Source organism: Maniola jurtina, chromosome 22, assembly GCF_905333055.1.
Source record: "Maniola jurtina chromosome 22, ilManJurt1.1, whole genome shotgun sequence".
Taxonomy (NCBI): domain Eukaryota; kingdom Metazoa; phylum Arthropoda; class Insecta; order Lepidoptera; family Nymphalidae; genus Maniola; species Maniola jurtina.
In genome coordinates this window covers 8747935-8763030 of record NC_060050.1, presented here as the reverse complement: position 1 = coordinate 8763030, position 15096 = coordinate 8747935, and the positions used below count along the sequence as shown (strand labels likewise).

At 36.6% G+C, this 15096-nt stretch overlaps 1 protein-coding gene across 6 annotated transcripts in view; it reads right to left on the bottom strand.

Annotated features, from left to right (window-relative positions):
- LOC123876988 (atrial natriuretic peptide receptor 1) overlaps positions 1 to 15096 on the bottom strand; it is a 167112-nt gene that overhangs the window by 73936 nt on the left and 78080 nt on the right. The window contains exon 1 of one of the 6 annotated variants that reach the window (XM_045923462.1): positions 4752 to 4757. The exons of the other annotated variants lie outside the window; for them this stretch is intronic. The gene's annotated coding sequence lies outside the window, so the exon portion shown is untranslated. Of the gene's footprint in view, positions 1 to 4751; positions 4758 to 15096 lie in introns of those variants that run through there. 6 annotated transcript variants of the gene reach the window in all.

Here is a 15096-nt window from a genome sequence, read left to right as displayed (position 1 = left end):
AAAATCCTTTTTCTTATTCTTATGCTTGTCTATAGTATAATATTATTATAAATGGGAAAGTATGTCTGTCTATCTGTCTGATACCTTTTCCATCCTTATAACCAATTTTGAAACTTGGGACAGAGATAGCTTGCATCCCGGAGATGGACATAAGTTATTTTTTATCTCAGAAAATCAAAGAGTTTTTCAACAGGATTTTCAAAAGCCTATATCTGGATGGACATACGAGTTGTTGTGGGCATCATCTATGTAAATACTACGTATGTAATATTAACAAGTTAATTATAGAAATAATCTTTAGTTCCAGAAACAAGATAAATTAAACAGCACTAAAACCTTACTACTACCCGCAAACTGACCAAAGATAGCGATAGATATAGTTAAATTATTTTTCTGTCGCTTAGTGTATTTTAACATTGTACTATAATTATATTTATGAACTCACAATGTTTTCTCTTTCGTTTGATATCCCACTCGATACAATACCGAAAAATTTGAAGACCCCCACTTTTTAGGATGTTACATTCTTCATGTCGTATTTTATCGTATAAAATGTAGCCTATGTCACCCGGACCATGATAACGAATCGATTAATCGAAATCAAAACCCTTCAATTCAAACCTTATCCATCAAAATCGGCTCAGTAGTACAGACGCTACGGTGGAACATATAAATACAAACCTACATAGACTGCTAAAATCATAATCCTTCTTTTTGGTTTTGCCGTAGTCGGGTAAAAAGACTATTTACGTAGTACTTCCTAGCAAAATACGAAAAGAAATAAGAAAGCGCTTTAGATAAATGTCAACGTGAAAATTTGAACATCTATAAATTTCCTCCTAAGCGGCACTTAAGGAAACTGTACCGTGATAAATAAATTTTCACTTGGGTCCTTTTTAAAGGTCCCCTGCTAGTTATAAATAGAAAAAGCTTTACTAGATATAATTTATGTAAGCTCTAAGCGGTAATTTAAAACTTTATCGCAGTAAGTATTAATTAAATTAATACTATTTCAATGTTACAGACAGTAAAATAAAAAAAAAACACACACATACATAATGGATGCGGTTATCCGTAGTTTATATTGTAAAGGCAGGGATTATAGTTTAAATATACAGTCATATAAAACGACAAACTGACTGACTGACTGACAATATCAACAATCAACATACAACACAAATCGCAAGGTTTAGTATTTTGAGATTTTGCACGTAACCTTCTCCATATCGTAGATTCCCAGTCACCACAAAAAAGGATTTTGAGAAAATCCAATGGGTTTTTTTTAAATTTTGATTTACGAACAAAGTCGGGGGCATCAATTTGATTTAGGTAAATGATGATTTTATAAATATAAATAAAACATAAGTATAATTTAAGCTAATGCTTGACCATAATCATGGATGCGTGCTTAAGTTAGCGAGCGAGAGTTAGAGAGCGCTGGTCTAGATTCTAGACATGTTTTAGACTCTAGAAGATATATTTTCAATGTTACGTAGCGTAGGTAGGTACGGCAAATAACACTGACACCGGAAGGGCGTTCCACACCTTAGTCATTCGTCTCAGAAACGTTGAACAAAAACTTTTCGTGTGATTGGATTTCAACCACATAAGGATGCCAACAAACAAAACTAATCCTACTAATATTATAAATATGAAAGTGTGGATGTTTGTTACTCAATCACGCAAAAACGGCTGAACGGATTGGGCTGAAATTTGGAACGGAGATAGGTTATACCCTGGATTAGCAGTTAGCACACAGCTACTTTTTATCCCCTAAAATCAGAGTTCTCACGGGATTTTTGAAAAGACCTACATTTACGAGAACTAAGTCGCGGGCATCAGCTAGTAATGGTATAAAAAGCACCGTTTAAGGTAAGGGTTAACCTAAGAACCTTCCGCACGACGGAAAATTTTGTCCCACATGTCACTTTACGAAGTTGTACTCTAACAAAGTGTGAATAGATTTGGGAATACATAGGTATCATATTGTTCTATTTGGACTATTGCTAGTTATAAATAGAAGCGGTGTGTAAACTTAAGATATATGTAGTTCAATACTTTCTTTGGAAGAAAAACATGTTGCCACCTCAAAACTTGCGTCGTTTTCTAGCAACGAACTTTATGTTCATGTATTTGACAAAAACCCTCATAGTTTCGTCCAGTCCGTCTGTCCGTCTGTCTGTGTGTTACCGCCATTTTAAAAATAAAGTGTAATAGCTCTTTTACCACGGTTGTAAAAATCACTACCATTACACAGAGGCATATTTCAATTTTGATTTTGTATATTGAATTTTTCAGCCTACCTCTTGAATATGTGAAAGTATAACAACATGTATTGTAGAAAGTGAACAAAAGTGAAAGCCAAAAAACTTATTAAATATACCTACCCCTTTAAGTGGATCGACTTGTTATTTTAAAATCATTAATTATGAGATTTTTATGCCAATATTTTTATTATTCAGCATTTTCGAAAAAAAAAAAACGGAACATGTTTCAAAGGCGATAGGGTTTGTTTAACGCAGTGGTAAGCGCTGTGGCCGTAGGTATTAATGGGAGGTCCCGAGTTCGATTCCCGGCAGGGGTTTGGAATTTTATAATTTCTAAATTTCTGGTCTGATCTGGTGTGAGGCTTCGGCCGTGGCTAGTTACTACTGTGTTACCATCCTACCGGCAAAGCCGTACCGCTAATCGATTACGCGTTCCGGTACGATGCCTCGTAGAAACCAAAGGAATATAGGTATATGAGTTTAATAAGAGCTGCCATACCCCTTCCAGATTAGCCCGCTTCCATCCTATACTGCATCATCACTTACCACCAGGTTAGATTGCAGTCACGGCACGTAGCCCCAAACAATTTGAATACAAAGCAACAGTCATATTAATATTATGGTATCTACTTCAAAGAGAGTTCAATGGCACCCTGCTAACATAAAAAAGCGATTACATCATCGTTATAATAAGTTAGATATGAGTAATAGAAAAAGAATAATTCACAAAAAAGCTCAGTCAATCAGCGGGATGCAAACGGAGAGACTACCTAGGAGTTTCTCTACGAGATCATTCTTAAAATCTCCTCATTTCTCTCATCTTGAGAGAAATGAGGAGATTTTAAGAAGAACCAGAGTAACCGTGGTTTGCGAAGCTGAAGTGGCAATGGCAGGGCACAGTTCGAAAAGCCGATAGGCGTTGGGGTCCCATTGTGCTGCAATAGCGACCTCGCACCGGAAACTCCAGCGGGGGACCCCTACTACGTGGATAGATAACATCAAACAAGTTGCAGGGAGACGCTGGATTCAGGCAGCCCAAGACCGTGGCGCGTGGAAGTCCTACAAAAGACCTCAGTCCAGCAGTGAACGTCTTCCGGTTGACGATGGTTTTTTTTTTTTTTATTCACTACTAGCTGATGCCCGCGACTTCGTTCGCGTGGATGTAGTTTTTTAAAAATACCGTGGCAACTTTTTGATTTTCCGGGATAAAAAGTAGCCTATGTGCTAATCATGAGTATAATCTATCTCCATTCTAAATTTCAGCCCAATCTGTCCAGTAGTTTTTGCGTGAAGGAGTAACAACATACACACACACACACACACACACACACACACACACACACACACATACAAACTTTCGCCTTTATAATATTAGTGTGATAGTGTGATAGGCAAGCGCTTGACCACGATCACACCTGATGGAAAGTGATGATGTGGTCTAAGATGGGACGCGTTTACCTAGAAGGTGCCTATTCACTCTTGTTTTAAAGATACCCGGATTGTAATTGGTAGGAAACACAGATCGCGGGAGAGTATTCCAAATCCAAACCTTAGCCATGCGTATGAGGAATGAAGACGCGGTGATGAAGAATGGTGATGATGATGAAAAGAAAAATCTTTGTGATAGAAACCTAAGTGCATAAAACTCCTTGCCATTATGCCTTGGACCTCGGATAACCGCATCATTGTATACAATTGATGAATTCGAAGTATTACCTAGAAGCAATCGGATGTGTTTCACAAGATACCTAGTGTAGTTAATACTAGTCGGTACATGATATTAAGTGACAGGCAAAAAAAGAGTAGACATAATTAGAATAAGTTCATACGTTATCGGAAAACCGTAATGAATATATTATTGTAATCCAAGTTTTTTTCCATAACCCATTTGGTGACCAGCTGTGGCTGTTCGTTCTTCATATGTTGTAAGATAACACTGCGATCATAGATATTGCGATTGTTTTTGCATTAGATACTTGTTTCATCACCACGTTTTAATTTATTTATTTTCCTATTAATCCATACTAATATTATAAATACGAAAATGTGTCTGTCTGTCTGTCTGTCTACTACGTTTTCACGGCCCAACCGCTGAACCGATTTTAATGAAAACTACTTGGGATACTTCCCGGGGAAGGACATAGGCTACTTTTTAACCCGGAAAATCAAAGAGTTCCCGAAAACCGAAAAAGCCGAAATCCACGCGGGCGAAGCCGCGGGCATCCTCTAGTATTATATAAACGCGAAAGTTTGTATGTATGGATAGACTCTTTCGCACAAAAACTACTGGACGTAGGTATTTGACTGAAATTTGGAATGGAGATAGATTTTACCCTGAATTAACATCTAAGCTACTTTTTATCCCGGAAAATCAATGAGTTCCCACGGTATTGTTAAAAACCTATACCTATCCACGAGAACGAATTCGCGGGTATCAGTTAGTTTTTATATAATGCACAAACAAATAGGTCCATTTCAGTTTACCTATGTCTAATTACACAGCAACACAAATTGCTTAAATTAGCTAAGTCGATCGGCGAAGGATTTTTCAGAAATCAAAGAAAGATAGATTTTCTATACAAAAACTGACAAAAGGTTAAACTTATTCCTTAGTTAGGTACCTAAAGATTATTTGGCCGTTGAAAAATTGGCGCGAAAAGGAAAAAAAATGCTTGTAGAGTAAATAAAATGATTGTAATTCATATAAGCGGAACCCTAGAAACCCATGTCACGTACAATTTGCTGTCTCAACTGATCTCCTGCGACCCTTGTTAAATGTTGTGTATAACCCCATTTGTGTGGTAAATAGCCCAGCTGTCCTGCTCTATCCCTACAGGCTAAAAAGGGATGGCGGATAATTTCACCACTCCAAAACAATGCGTTGTTCGAAGCCCAGACAACCTCACAGGAATTTCGTCTTGGATAAAAGCCTTTCGCCTGTAATGTAATCAATTTGTACGCAAAAATTTTGCCTTCAGAGAATAGGGGAATAAGCTCTTTTTTAATACGTATTTTTTCTTTTGGAATTAAGAATACAGTGAATTTTCTTACAGATTTTGCATTATCCATACTAATATCACAAATATGAAAATATGGCTGTTTTTTAAATCATAACATATCACATCACACAATCACATCACACTAATATTATAAAGGCGAAAGTTTGTGTGTATATGTGTGTGTGTATGTTTGTTACTCCTTCAAGCAAAAACTACTGGAAGATTTGGCCGAAATTTAGAATGGAGATAGATAATATCCCGTATCCTGGCTTAACACATGGGCTACTTTTTCCCGGAAAATCAAAGAGTTCCTACGGGATTTTGAAAAACCTAAATCCACGCGAACTATATAAATCGGATATATAAATCACGACATTAGGTTGTCAATAAAATTGTCATAACAATGATCATTACCATCATCATCACCTAGACAAGCGCGCTTCAAGAGGTATTTAGTCTTTAGTAGGCATGATTTACACGAAGCTCAAAGCTTTCTTGTAATAAAAAAACCTCAATACACCGCCAGCCCACTAATGGAACTCCTCTCAGAATAAAAAGGACTCAGACCATTCATCATTCATCATTGCTGTTTATTAGGAATGATTAACATCAAGCGCAAAGCTTTCTTGCTGTAAAAAAACAACTCTACTCATCGCCAACCCACTACTGGAAATCCTCTCAGAATGAAAATAGCTCAGGCCATAATTCAAGTGGCTAAGTAAGGATTGGCAAGCTTGTCACACCTTTGAGAACATTCTGGAAAATTCACAGACATGCAGTTTTCCTTCACCAATAAAACACCCAACATCTACCCCATAAAACGTACAGCATCCGCATTTTCAAAGCGTACCGCCTATTTTATCTCAAGTACCTTTATGACCCGTATTTCATACTCAAATTCGAATTCTACTTTTTTCAAGTACGCTTTTACGAGCTATTAGGAATCGCCGAGTAGGTCTGTTTGTAATGACTGTATACGTGAACCCTTTGAACCTATCATCATATTATAAGCCTGTGGAGTTCCACTGCTGGACATAGACCTTCCCTAATAATCGCCATAGCTTCTACACCACATTTTTAGAGTTCCGTACCTCAAAAGGAAAAACGGAACCCTTATCCGATCACTTTGCAGTGGCTGTATGTCCGTCTGTCGTGTCGGTCAATAAAACCTATAGGGCACTCCCCGTTGATCTAAAATCATGTTTGGCAGGTAGTTAGCACAAGTAAAGGAAAAATTTAAAAACCGTGAACTTGTGGTGACATCACAAAAAATAATTAAAATGTGTTCATAGTAATTAAAATTAATTAGTATTTTCATTTTTAAAGTAAGATTTAGAGAAGCTTTAGCTGTACATTCTAAAACAGTTTTTTATTTATTTTTATGGATAATGGTTTTTGATTTATCGTGCATAATGTCGAAAAAAACCCGTGTAGCCTCGGTGCACGAGTCTGACTCGAACTTGGCCGGTTTTTTAGGGTTGCATAACCAAAACGGAGCCCTATTAATGTCACTCTGCTGTCTTTCTGTCCCTTCGCACACTTACTCACAGTCAGATATGACACAAAAATCTCAAAAAGGAATTCGCCTCGATGCCTGGTAAGTGGTAACTCTGTAATGTATGAATGAATAAATATAATTTTATTGTACAACACAAAATTAATACAGAAAAAACACATGATACAAAGCAAAAAATATATTCATAGGCAGGTTAGACAATTTGGCTGCCTTATCGCTACCTAGCGATCTCTTCCAGGAAACCAAAATGGTACAAAGGACATTGCTATAGATATTAAAGGTAATGTAATGGTGCAATAAAGTTTAATCTTTCATTTTAACGACAGTATAGTCATAGCATAATAATCTATTTTAAAACCATCAGTTTGCATGATCCTCATACTTGCGGTTTCCGACGGGTGTAATAACATGGTATAATAACAATGCATTACGCTATCTATCTATTTTAATAACTTGGTCATAACTTATTATTAGTGGCTAGACTGCTAGACTATACTTAATAGCACCTACGTACTCGGGAAATTTTTCGACATTTTATACGATAAATCAAAAACTATGCATAAAAATAAATAAAAATCTGTTTTAGAATGTACAGGTAAAGCCCTTTCACATGATACCCCACTTGGTATAGTTATCTTAGTTTGAAAATTGAAAATACTAATGTGTTCATAAACACATTTTAATTTTTTTTTGATGTAAGTTACCACAAATTAACCGTTAGGACCAATAAACTTTGGACTCCCAAGGCACCGTTACGCCAGCTTTGGAAAACACCCAACTATAAAAATTATTACTTTTTGCCACCATCATCCAACTAACTCAGTGTATGTAACTAACACTGAATGGTTGGTTCTACATTGCTGGTTCACTGAGTAGGTAATATTAAAATATTTTTCTGTGGAAAATGGATGGATTAAAAATAAATGGTTCAGTGGCTATCCGTCTACATTAACAGGAAACGCCGTTGATAAACACGTAAATGTCGGTTAACCGTAGGTTTAGCTACGACCTAACGCGATAATTTGACAACGACATTCACATTGCCGTTTGGCGTTAAACAATATTAACCCCAATTTAATTGACATTAGTCGTTAACCATTCAAGCGTGGCGATTCAATTTAACGCGTTGATTATCGGCGGAATTATCACGATAATTATGGCGTTGTTGGGCATTGACGTATGCACGTTAACCTTAATATGGCCCGAGTTAAAGACACTGCGAATCAGCCCACAGGTCGACTTCAGGACGCAGCTCAGGTCGACAAAATAGGTAGCCTTTGACTGGTGGGGAGCTGGACACAAGCTCCACAGATTCGTATCCCTTCAAGTAATCTACGTCCAGCAGTTGTCTTCTATCATCATAACATAAACAATCTAGAGGTTACTAGAAACCAAAGAAATATGATAGTTTCCTTCTAGTAGTAAACGGAATACATATACTAACGCCAGATGTATGGATAAGTAAGAAGTAAATACATAATACTACATACTACATACAGTATACCTAATTTATATTATTTTAAGAACAGTTAAAAACAGTTTATTTTAAATCGATAACAGATTGAGAGCCCGATAACGATCTCAACTGATAATAAAATGATCGGCAAAACCTGGAAAATGTAGAGTTAAATTTATGTTAAGTTTTACAGCTACCTATTTGTTTAAAAGTCTGATCTATTATATCTGGAAACCTTATTTTTCACCTGTTTCCTGCCACGTATAACTTGAGTACTAGTGTGCGTATTCCTAACGGAATGATGATGAATTTCTTAATTTGAGCTTGGTAGATTTTAGTGCATGACGTATTGGTGTGAAAATTTTAGGAAAGCGCGTTCCAAGTCCGACCCAAGCCTCATCATTGCTTTACTTAAGTCAAGCGCAAGCGTGCAGTAAAAAAGGTCTACCAAAATTACTATTTTCTACATCCATGAGGTCTAAGCTACGTTATAAAGAAAACTTTATTGCCCAATCTCTAATAGTTTTTACATTCAGCGATTTTGGGTGAGTCATATTATGATATATGATATTATATCAGTTAATTTGTAACGATTATGTAGGTACGACGTAGAATACGAACTCATATTATTATCAATATAGATGCATTAAATGTAAACATTAAATTAAACAACACTTTAATTGAATACTATTCATTAGTAAGGATATCGCAAACTAATTAAAACATTAATAACAATTTATTATACAGATCATGCCCCAGCGGAATGCTACCAAGTACCTATCAAGAACATAAGCACATGTTCAATACGGATGTATTGAAATAGAATTGTATTGCAAAAGAGTGCAAACAATATTTTTTTAGCCCCCGACCCAAAAAGAGGGATGTTATAAGTTTGACGTGTGTATCTGTCTGTGGCATCGTAGCTCCTAAACTAATGAACCGATTTTAATTTAGTTTTTTTTTGTTTGAAAGGTGGCTTGATCGAATGTGTTCTTAGCTATAATTCAAGAAAACCGGTTCAGCCGTTTGAAAGTTATCAGCTCTTTTCTAGTTACTGTAACCTTCACTTGTCGGGGGTGTTATAAATTTTTAATTTACACTTGTAACCTTTTTACACGACTGCCAAAAAAATGAGTAATATTTTCAGGGTTTATGAAAGTAGGCACTTATTTTAGTTTTCATTCCACCATGAATCCATCTAAATACCTACTGAACTATTTGGTTGTAGGGGTACCTAACATCCCTCATATTTTAAGAACAACTCTTAACTTTTTAAAATTATTCCTGAATCTGTACATAATATTCACAATATTTAATGGGAATTCATTAAGAATCAAAGCAACTAACTGTTTAGTAGAGTTGAAAATTTTGCAGCTACATGTGGTTCGATTTCAATGACAATGGAATATGATTATGGTATAGTTGAGCACCTGAAATGATGGAGGTGGGCGGTGGACATTGAAACTCTCTGAGAGTACATATTATATAAAGGTATTGTATACTATCTGATAGCTGATGCCCACTACTTACTTCATCCACGAGGATTTGGATTTAGGTTTTTAAAATCCCGTGGAAACTCTTTGATATTTCGGTATAAAAAAGTAGCCTGTGTGACTTTCCGCCGCAGAAGAGCAACCGCCGAGTTTCTTGCTGGTTCTTCTCGGTAGGAACGGCATTCCGAACCAGTGGTAAATTATTTGACGATTCAAAAGCACTTGTAAAAGTTTATTTGAATAAAAATCTATTCTATTCTATTCTATTCCAAGTATTTATCTCATTATCTCTATCCATGAAAAAAATTATGTCAATCCGTTGCACCGTTTCGGTGTGATTGAGGGAGAAACACTTTCGCATTTATCTTCAAAATTATATTAAACTTCATTGAGGAATATTTCAATGAGAATTTAGTTGAAAACTACATTTGACTCGAATATGAATCACGTACCATCAGATCATGGTATAAATGTCATCATTTCAATAGCAATGCGGAATTGCTCATAACAATTCAATGTAATCATTGCAAATTAATTCATAATAGCAGATTACGTGAGGTAGATTACATATTGGTATTGCAATGATTTATGCCCTACGCTAATTGCATAAATAAAGCGTTGCATACCACGGTGTGGGATTGCTCACAAGATGTTGGCACGTGTTGGTCCATAAATAAACATCAACCGTGCCGTGATGGCTCACTGGCGACTAAGGGTGATCTATAGAGCGCGCTCTGCCTTTGCTTAGACTTAAGACAGAGTTAAAACGAGACAGAGTTAATCTCTCACATAAATCTGTCTCGTTTTATCTCAATCTTAAGTCAGAGCAAAGTCAAAGTGCGCTTTATAGATTTCAGCCTTAGATTCATTGAGCTTTGGGAACGAATGCCGGAAGGTATTTGAGCTTTTTAAGCATGATCTTGGAAATGAATTTATTTGGTACTACAGGAAGCCTGCGACTTCGTCCGCGTGGATTTAGACTTGTATAGATCCCGTGGGAACTGTTTGATTTTCCGGGATAAAAAGTTGCCTATTTCGATTACAGGGACACAAGCTACTTCGGCATCAAATTTCATACAAATCGGTTAAGTGGATAGGTCTTTAGGAATCCCGCGGGAACTCTTTGATTTTCTGGGATAAAAAGTCCCCGGGATATAAGCTAACCCTGTACCAAATGTACCAAATTTCGGTTACACTGTTGGGCCGTGAAAAAGTAGCAGACAGACAGTCAGTCAGACACACTTTCGCATTTATAATAAGTATTAAGTGTGAATATTAGACAAGCTGATGTCCGCGACGGATGAAACTGCGGCTGCGCTGCGGATGACGCCTGCTTTCTGCGGCGGATGCTCGATTACTTCGGTCACATTTTTACGGAAAACGCGAGTAGCATAGAGAAACTCATGGTCACTGGCAAGATCAAATAAAAGAGACCCCTGCGGCCGCAGCCCGAGACGTTGGTCCGAGCAGATCAGAGAAGCGGTCGACACGCCCTTCTGCAATGCCTTCTGTACGGCGTCTAACAAGGAAAAACGGCACAACATCGTGAAGAAGGGGATATCTCGAGGGAGCCACGATCCTCAAAATTGAAGGACCGACGCGAGAAGATGCCCTGGGTCTACCTGTAGTTAGAGTAGTCTTCGGATATAGTTTTCAAAAATCTCGTGGGAACTCTTTAATTTTCCTGGGTAAAAAGTAGCCATAGGCTACATCTCCTACTCTAAATCTTTTCAACTATCTCTATGTCAAAAATCAAGTCGATTGGTTGCTTAGTTAGGGCGTGAAGGAAGGACAAACAAACCAGCAAACGTCTATAATACTAATATTATTGATTAAAATTAATCTTTAAAAAAAAAACTCTTTTTACAAAACATGAAATAGGTATATTTCATTTATTCTTTATTCATTGTAATTTTCATTTATTTTAGAGTAAATTATTTCGTACCGTAAGGCGAAAATTGGTTATACTTATTATAAGTCTAGAATAAGACCACTGTCATATATAACCCGCAATAAATAAATTGGTTGATTGAAAATGGAACTTGTTATAAAGCTCAAGTTCATCCATATATCTACAATCAGCGCTCCAAGCGGAAACCTTGTGAAATTAAAAGCAGTATCGTGCTGAATTTTTGATTTATAATCAAGGAGGTTTAAGTCCATTTTCCTCTCACGTTTCGAGGCTAGAATTCTATCAACGTTGGTGGGATATAAATACTATACTACTATACTACTATACTACTATAGGCACACTGAACTAAATAAAGTATCTATAGAAGGGATATTTCAAACAAGAACCATTATATCATGGGCAACATTCCAGCCCTATCGAGTTATGCATTGATAAGCGGAAATAATAGCCCTTTATACCCTTTATGGGTAGGAAACCTTCAACAAATTCTAGCCTTTTCTAGTCTATTCTATTATATTCTACAGTTTCTAAAGTTATTTACACAGCCGGAAATCTGTTGCAAGGGCTTCCTGTTACCAACGCAAATAATTGCATCACTACAAGAGGTCGTGATCTACGTAAACCATCTGGTAGGTATCTTCATTAATTATTTTCCTAACGCTGCGATCATACAAATCAAATTCGCACTGTGCATCGTGTTCAGTAAAAAACATTATGTCAAAGCACAAATTTCATCGAAAAGGTCGTTCACATGGAAGATAGTTTTTGGCTGCCTGAGGTATCTTCAAGTTAATGAATAGGCATCTAAGACTTCCGTAGTCCGTACAAGAAATAACACTTTTTAATTTTTTTAATTTGTAATGTATATATTTTGTTTTGCTATTTTTTGTTATAGCGGAAATCTAAATATTTGGACAAAATTTCAACTCTCTGATATATTACTAAATGATGCCCGCAACTTCGTCCGCGTGGATTTAGGTTTTTAAAAATCCCGTGGGAACGCTTTGATTTTCCGGGATAAAAGTAGTCAATTACCGGGACGCAAGTTACCTCTGCACCGAATTTTATATGTATAAATCGGTTAAACGGATGGGCCTTTAAGAATCCTATGGAAACTTCTTGATTTTCTGGGACTAAAAGTAGCCTATGCCCGTCCCCGGGATGTAATAGCCTTACATCACGGGGACGGACATAGTTAGCACTCTGTACCAAATTTCATCATAATCGGTTAAACTGTTGGACTGTGAACAGCTAGCAAACAGACAGAGACACTTTCGCATTTTTAATATTAAATATGGATATGGATAGGGTCCCGAGTACGGAATCTTAACAAACAAAAAATCTCACAGGACGCACAACGTTAGTTTTAATTGATGTGGACGCACCTTCATACTGTCAGCAACCAGGAAATTACATCATGTAGGTACAGATACTGGATAAAATCCCTACTGCAAGGCCATCCATCACAATTTCGCATAGAGTAGCCAAAATGCATTCAGCGGCAGTAAATTATATTTTCACAGGCAAAATGGATTTATCCGTCGATTGCCAACAGGTGCGTGGTTGTGCATTTTTATCACCACTTCAACACTCGCGAAATGCAGATTTCCATGTGAAATATTATTAGCTGTAAATATTGATGCGCGGCGCACGCAGTCTCAACCGCGACGCGTTACGAGCTGAGTCCCTGTGAAAAAGGACCCTGGGAACGAAACGTTGGGACTAGTCAGGCTTACGTCGACTAACCATGTAGATACAGCCACAAACATCGTCGATTTACGATATGCTTTGAAGTGTAAAACATTTTCTCGAAATAAACGACGTACCTATTAATGTTTTTCTTTTGATTTGTAAGGTTCCGCATCTCCTGAGAAAAAGAAACCCTTATAGGATGATTTCGTTGTCTGTCTGTCTGTCAAGACCCGTCAAGAGAATCAATAAAATTAAAGGGTACCGATTGCCAACAGGTGTGTGGTTGTGCATTTTTATGAACCACTTCAGTACTCACCAATTCAGATTAAGATATGAAATGTTATAAATAGTTTTTCCGAATTTCGATTTGCGAAATGCTTTGAGATGTTAAAACATTTTGTTGGAATGAATAAACGGCGTATGTTTTTCTTTTGATTTTTTAGGGTTTCGTGCCCACTATTAATAAGCCTCTGCTGTCCGTCTGTCCGTCTATCTGTCTGTCAGAGGATATCTCATGAACCGTAATAGGTATAGAGTTGAAATTTTCACAGAATGTGTTTTTCTATTGCTGGCATAACAACAAATAAAAACCAGTCCGTTGAAAAACAGACGGACGGACAACGGAGGCTAAGTAAGTTACTAGTAAGTAGTTAGTAACTAATAGGGTCACTCTGACACATTTCTGTAACGGAACCCTAAAAACGGACCAACCCCCAAAGTAATTATACCTAGCAGGGCTGTAAGTTGCGTATGTATCGTTTGTAAACGACTTAGCAAGTTTTTCTCTTTTATGTACGTACCTACTGTCACTTTATAAGCGGCGAGCGTATTTTTAACTGGCGAAAAATGAGGGACTTAAGTTTGTCCGCTGGAATATTCATGTTTCTTAGAATAAAATTCCTTATATTAGACTTTAGCTAAGTTAGACAACTTAAGTATATTATTATAAACGGTGAGTATATTTTTAAGCTCAGGAAATTTAAAGGCTTGAATAGATATTAGTTTTAAAGTAAACAAAATCTAACTCTTGTAGAGTTAAGTCGGTTGGTATATAAGGAGTTTGAAATGAGGGTTCATTTCTAACTCCATAAGTAAGTTTAAACGATTTTATTTTAACCAATTTTGTAGATCGTAGTTTATACGTGAAGTTGATAAAATACTGAGCTAGTATACCTAAGTAGGTATTTGCAACAGTACACATTATCAAGTGACCGTCGGTTGAGATTGACTTTGCAGATAGGGAAGTGTTGTTTGTATTACACGCCTTAACGAAGCATGCCTACCAGATATTATATAGAAGTTATTTTCCATTTTGAACCGTTAAACAATAGTTTTTAGGGTTCCGTACCGCAAAAGGAACTCTGTCTGCCTGTCTGTCTGTCCGTCGTGTCTGTCAAGAAACCTATAGGGTACTTCCCGTTGACCTAGGATCATGAAAGGCAGGTAGGTAGATCTTATAGAACAAGTACAGGAATAAATCTGAAAAGCGCGAATTTAATTAAAATATGTTTCAATTTTTTCTGATAAATAAAGGTAAAGGTAAGTTGCAATTTCCTAGCAGTTTTGATACAATCTCTAATCACATTGAGTAACTGGCATGATCTGTATATATTTTTTTAGTTTATTTTTTGTGCAGTAGTTGCTTTTAATAATTTCTTCCTGTCTTAAAAAAAATATTACCTTCTTATTAGCATTTTATCGTATAGGAGGATATATTTTATAATTACTATGTGGTATTACCCTGGTGGCTGTTACCTAATA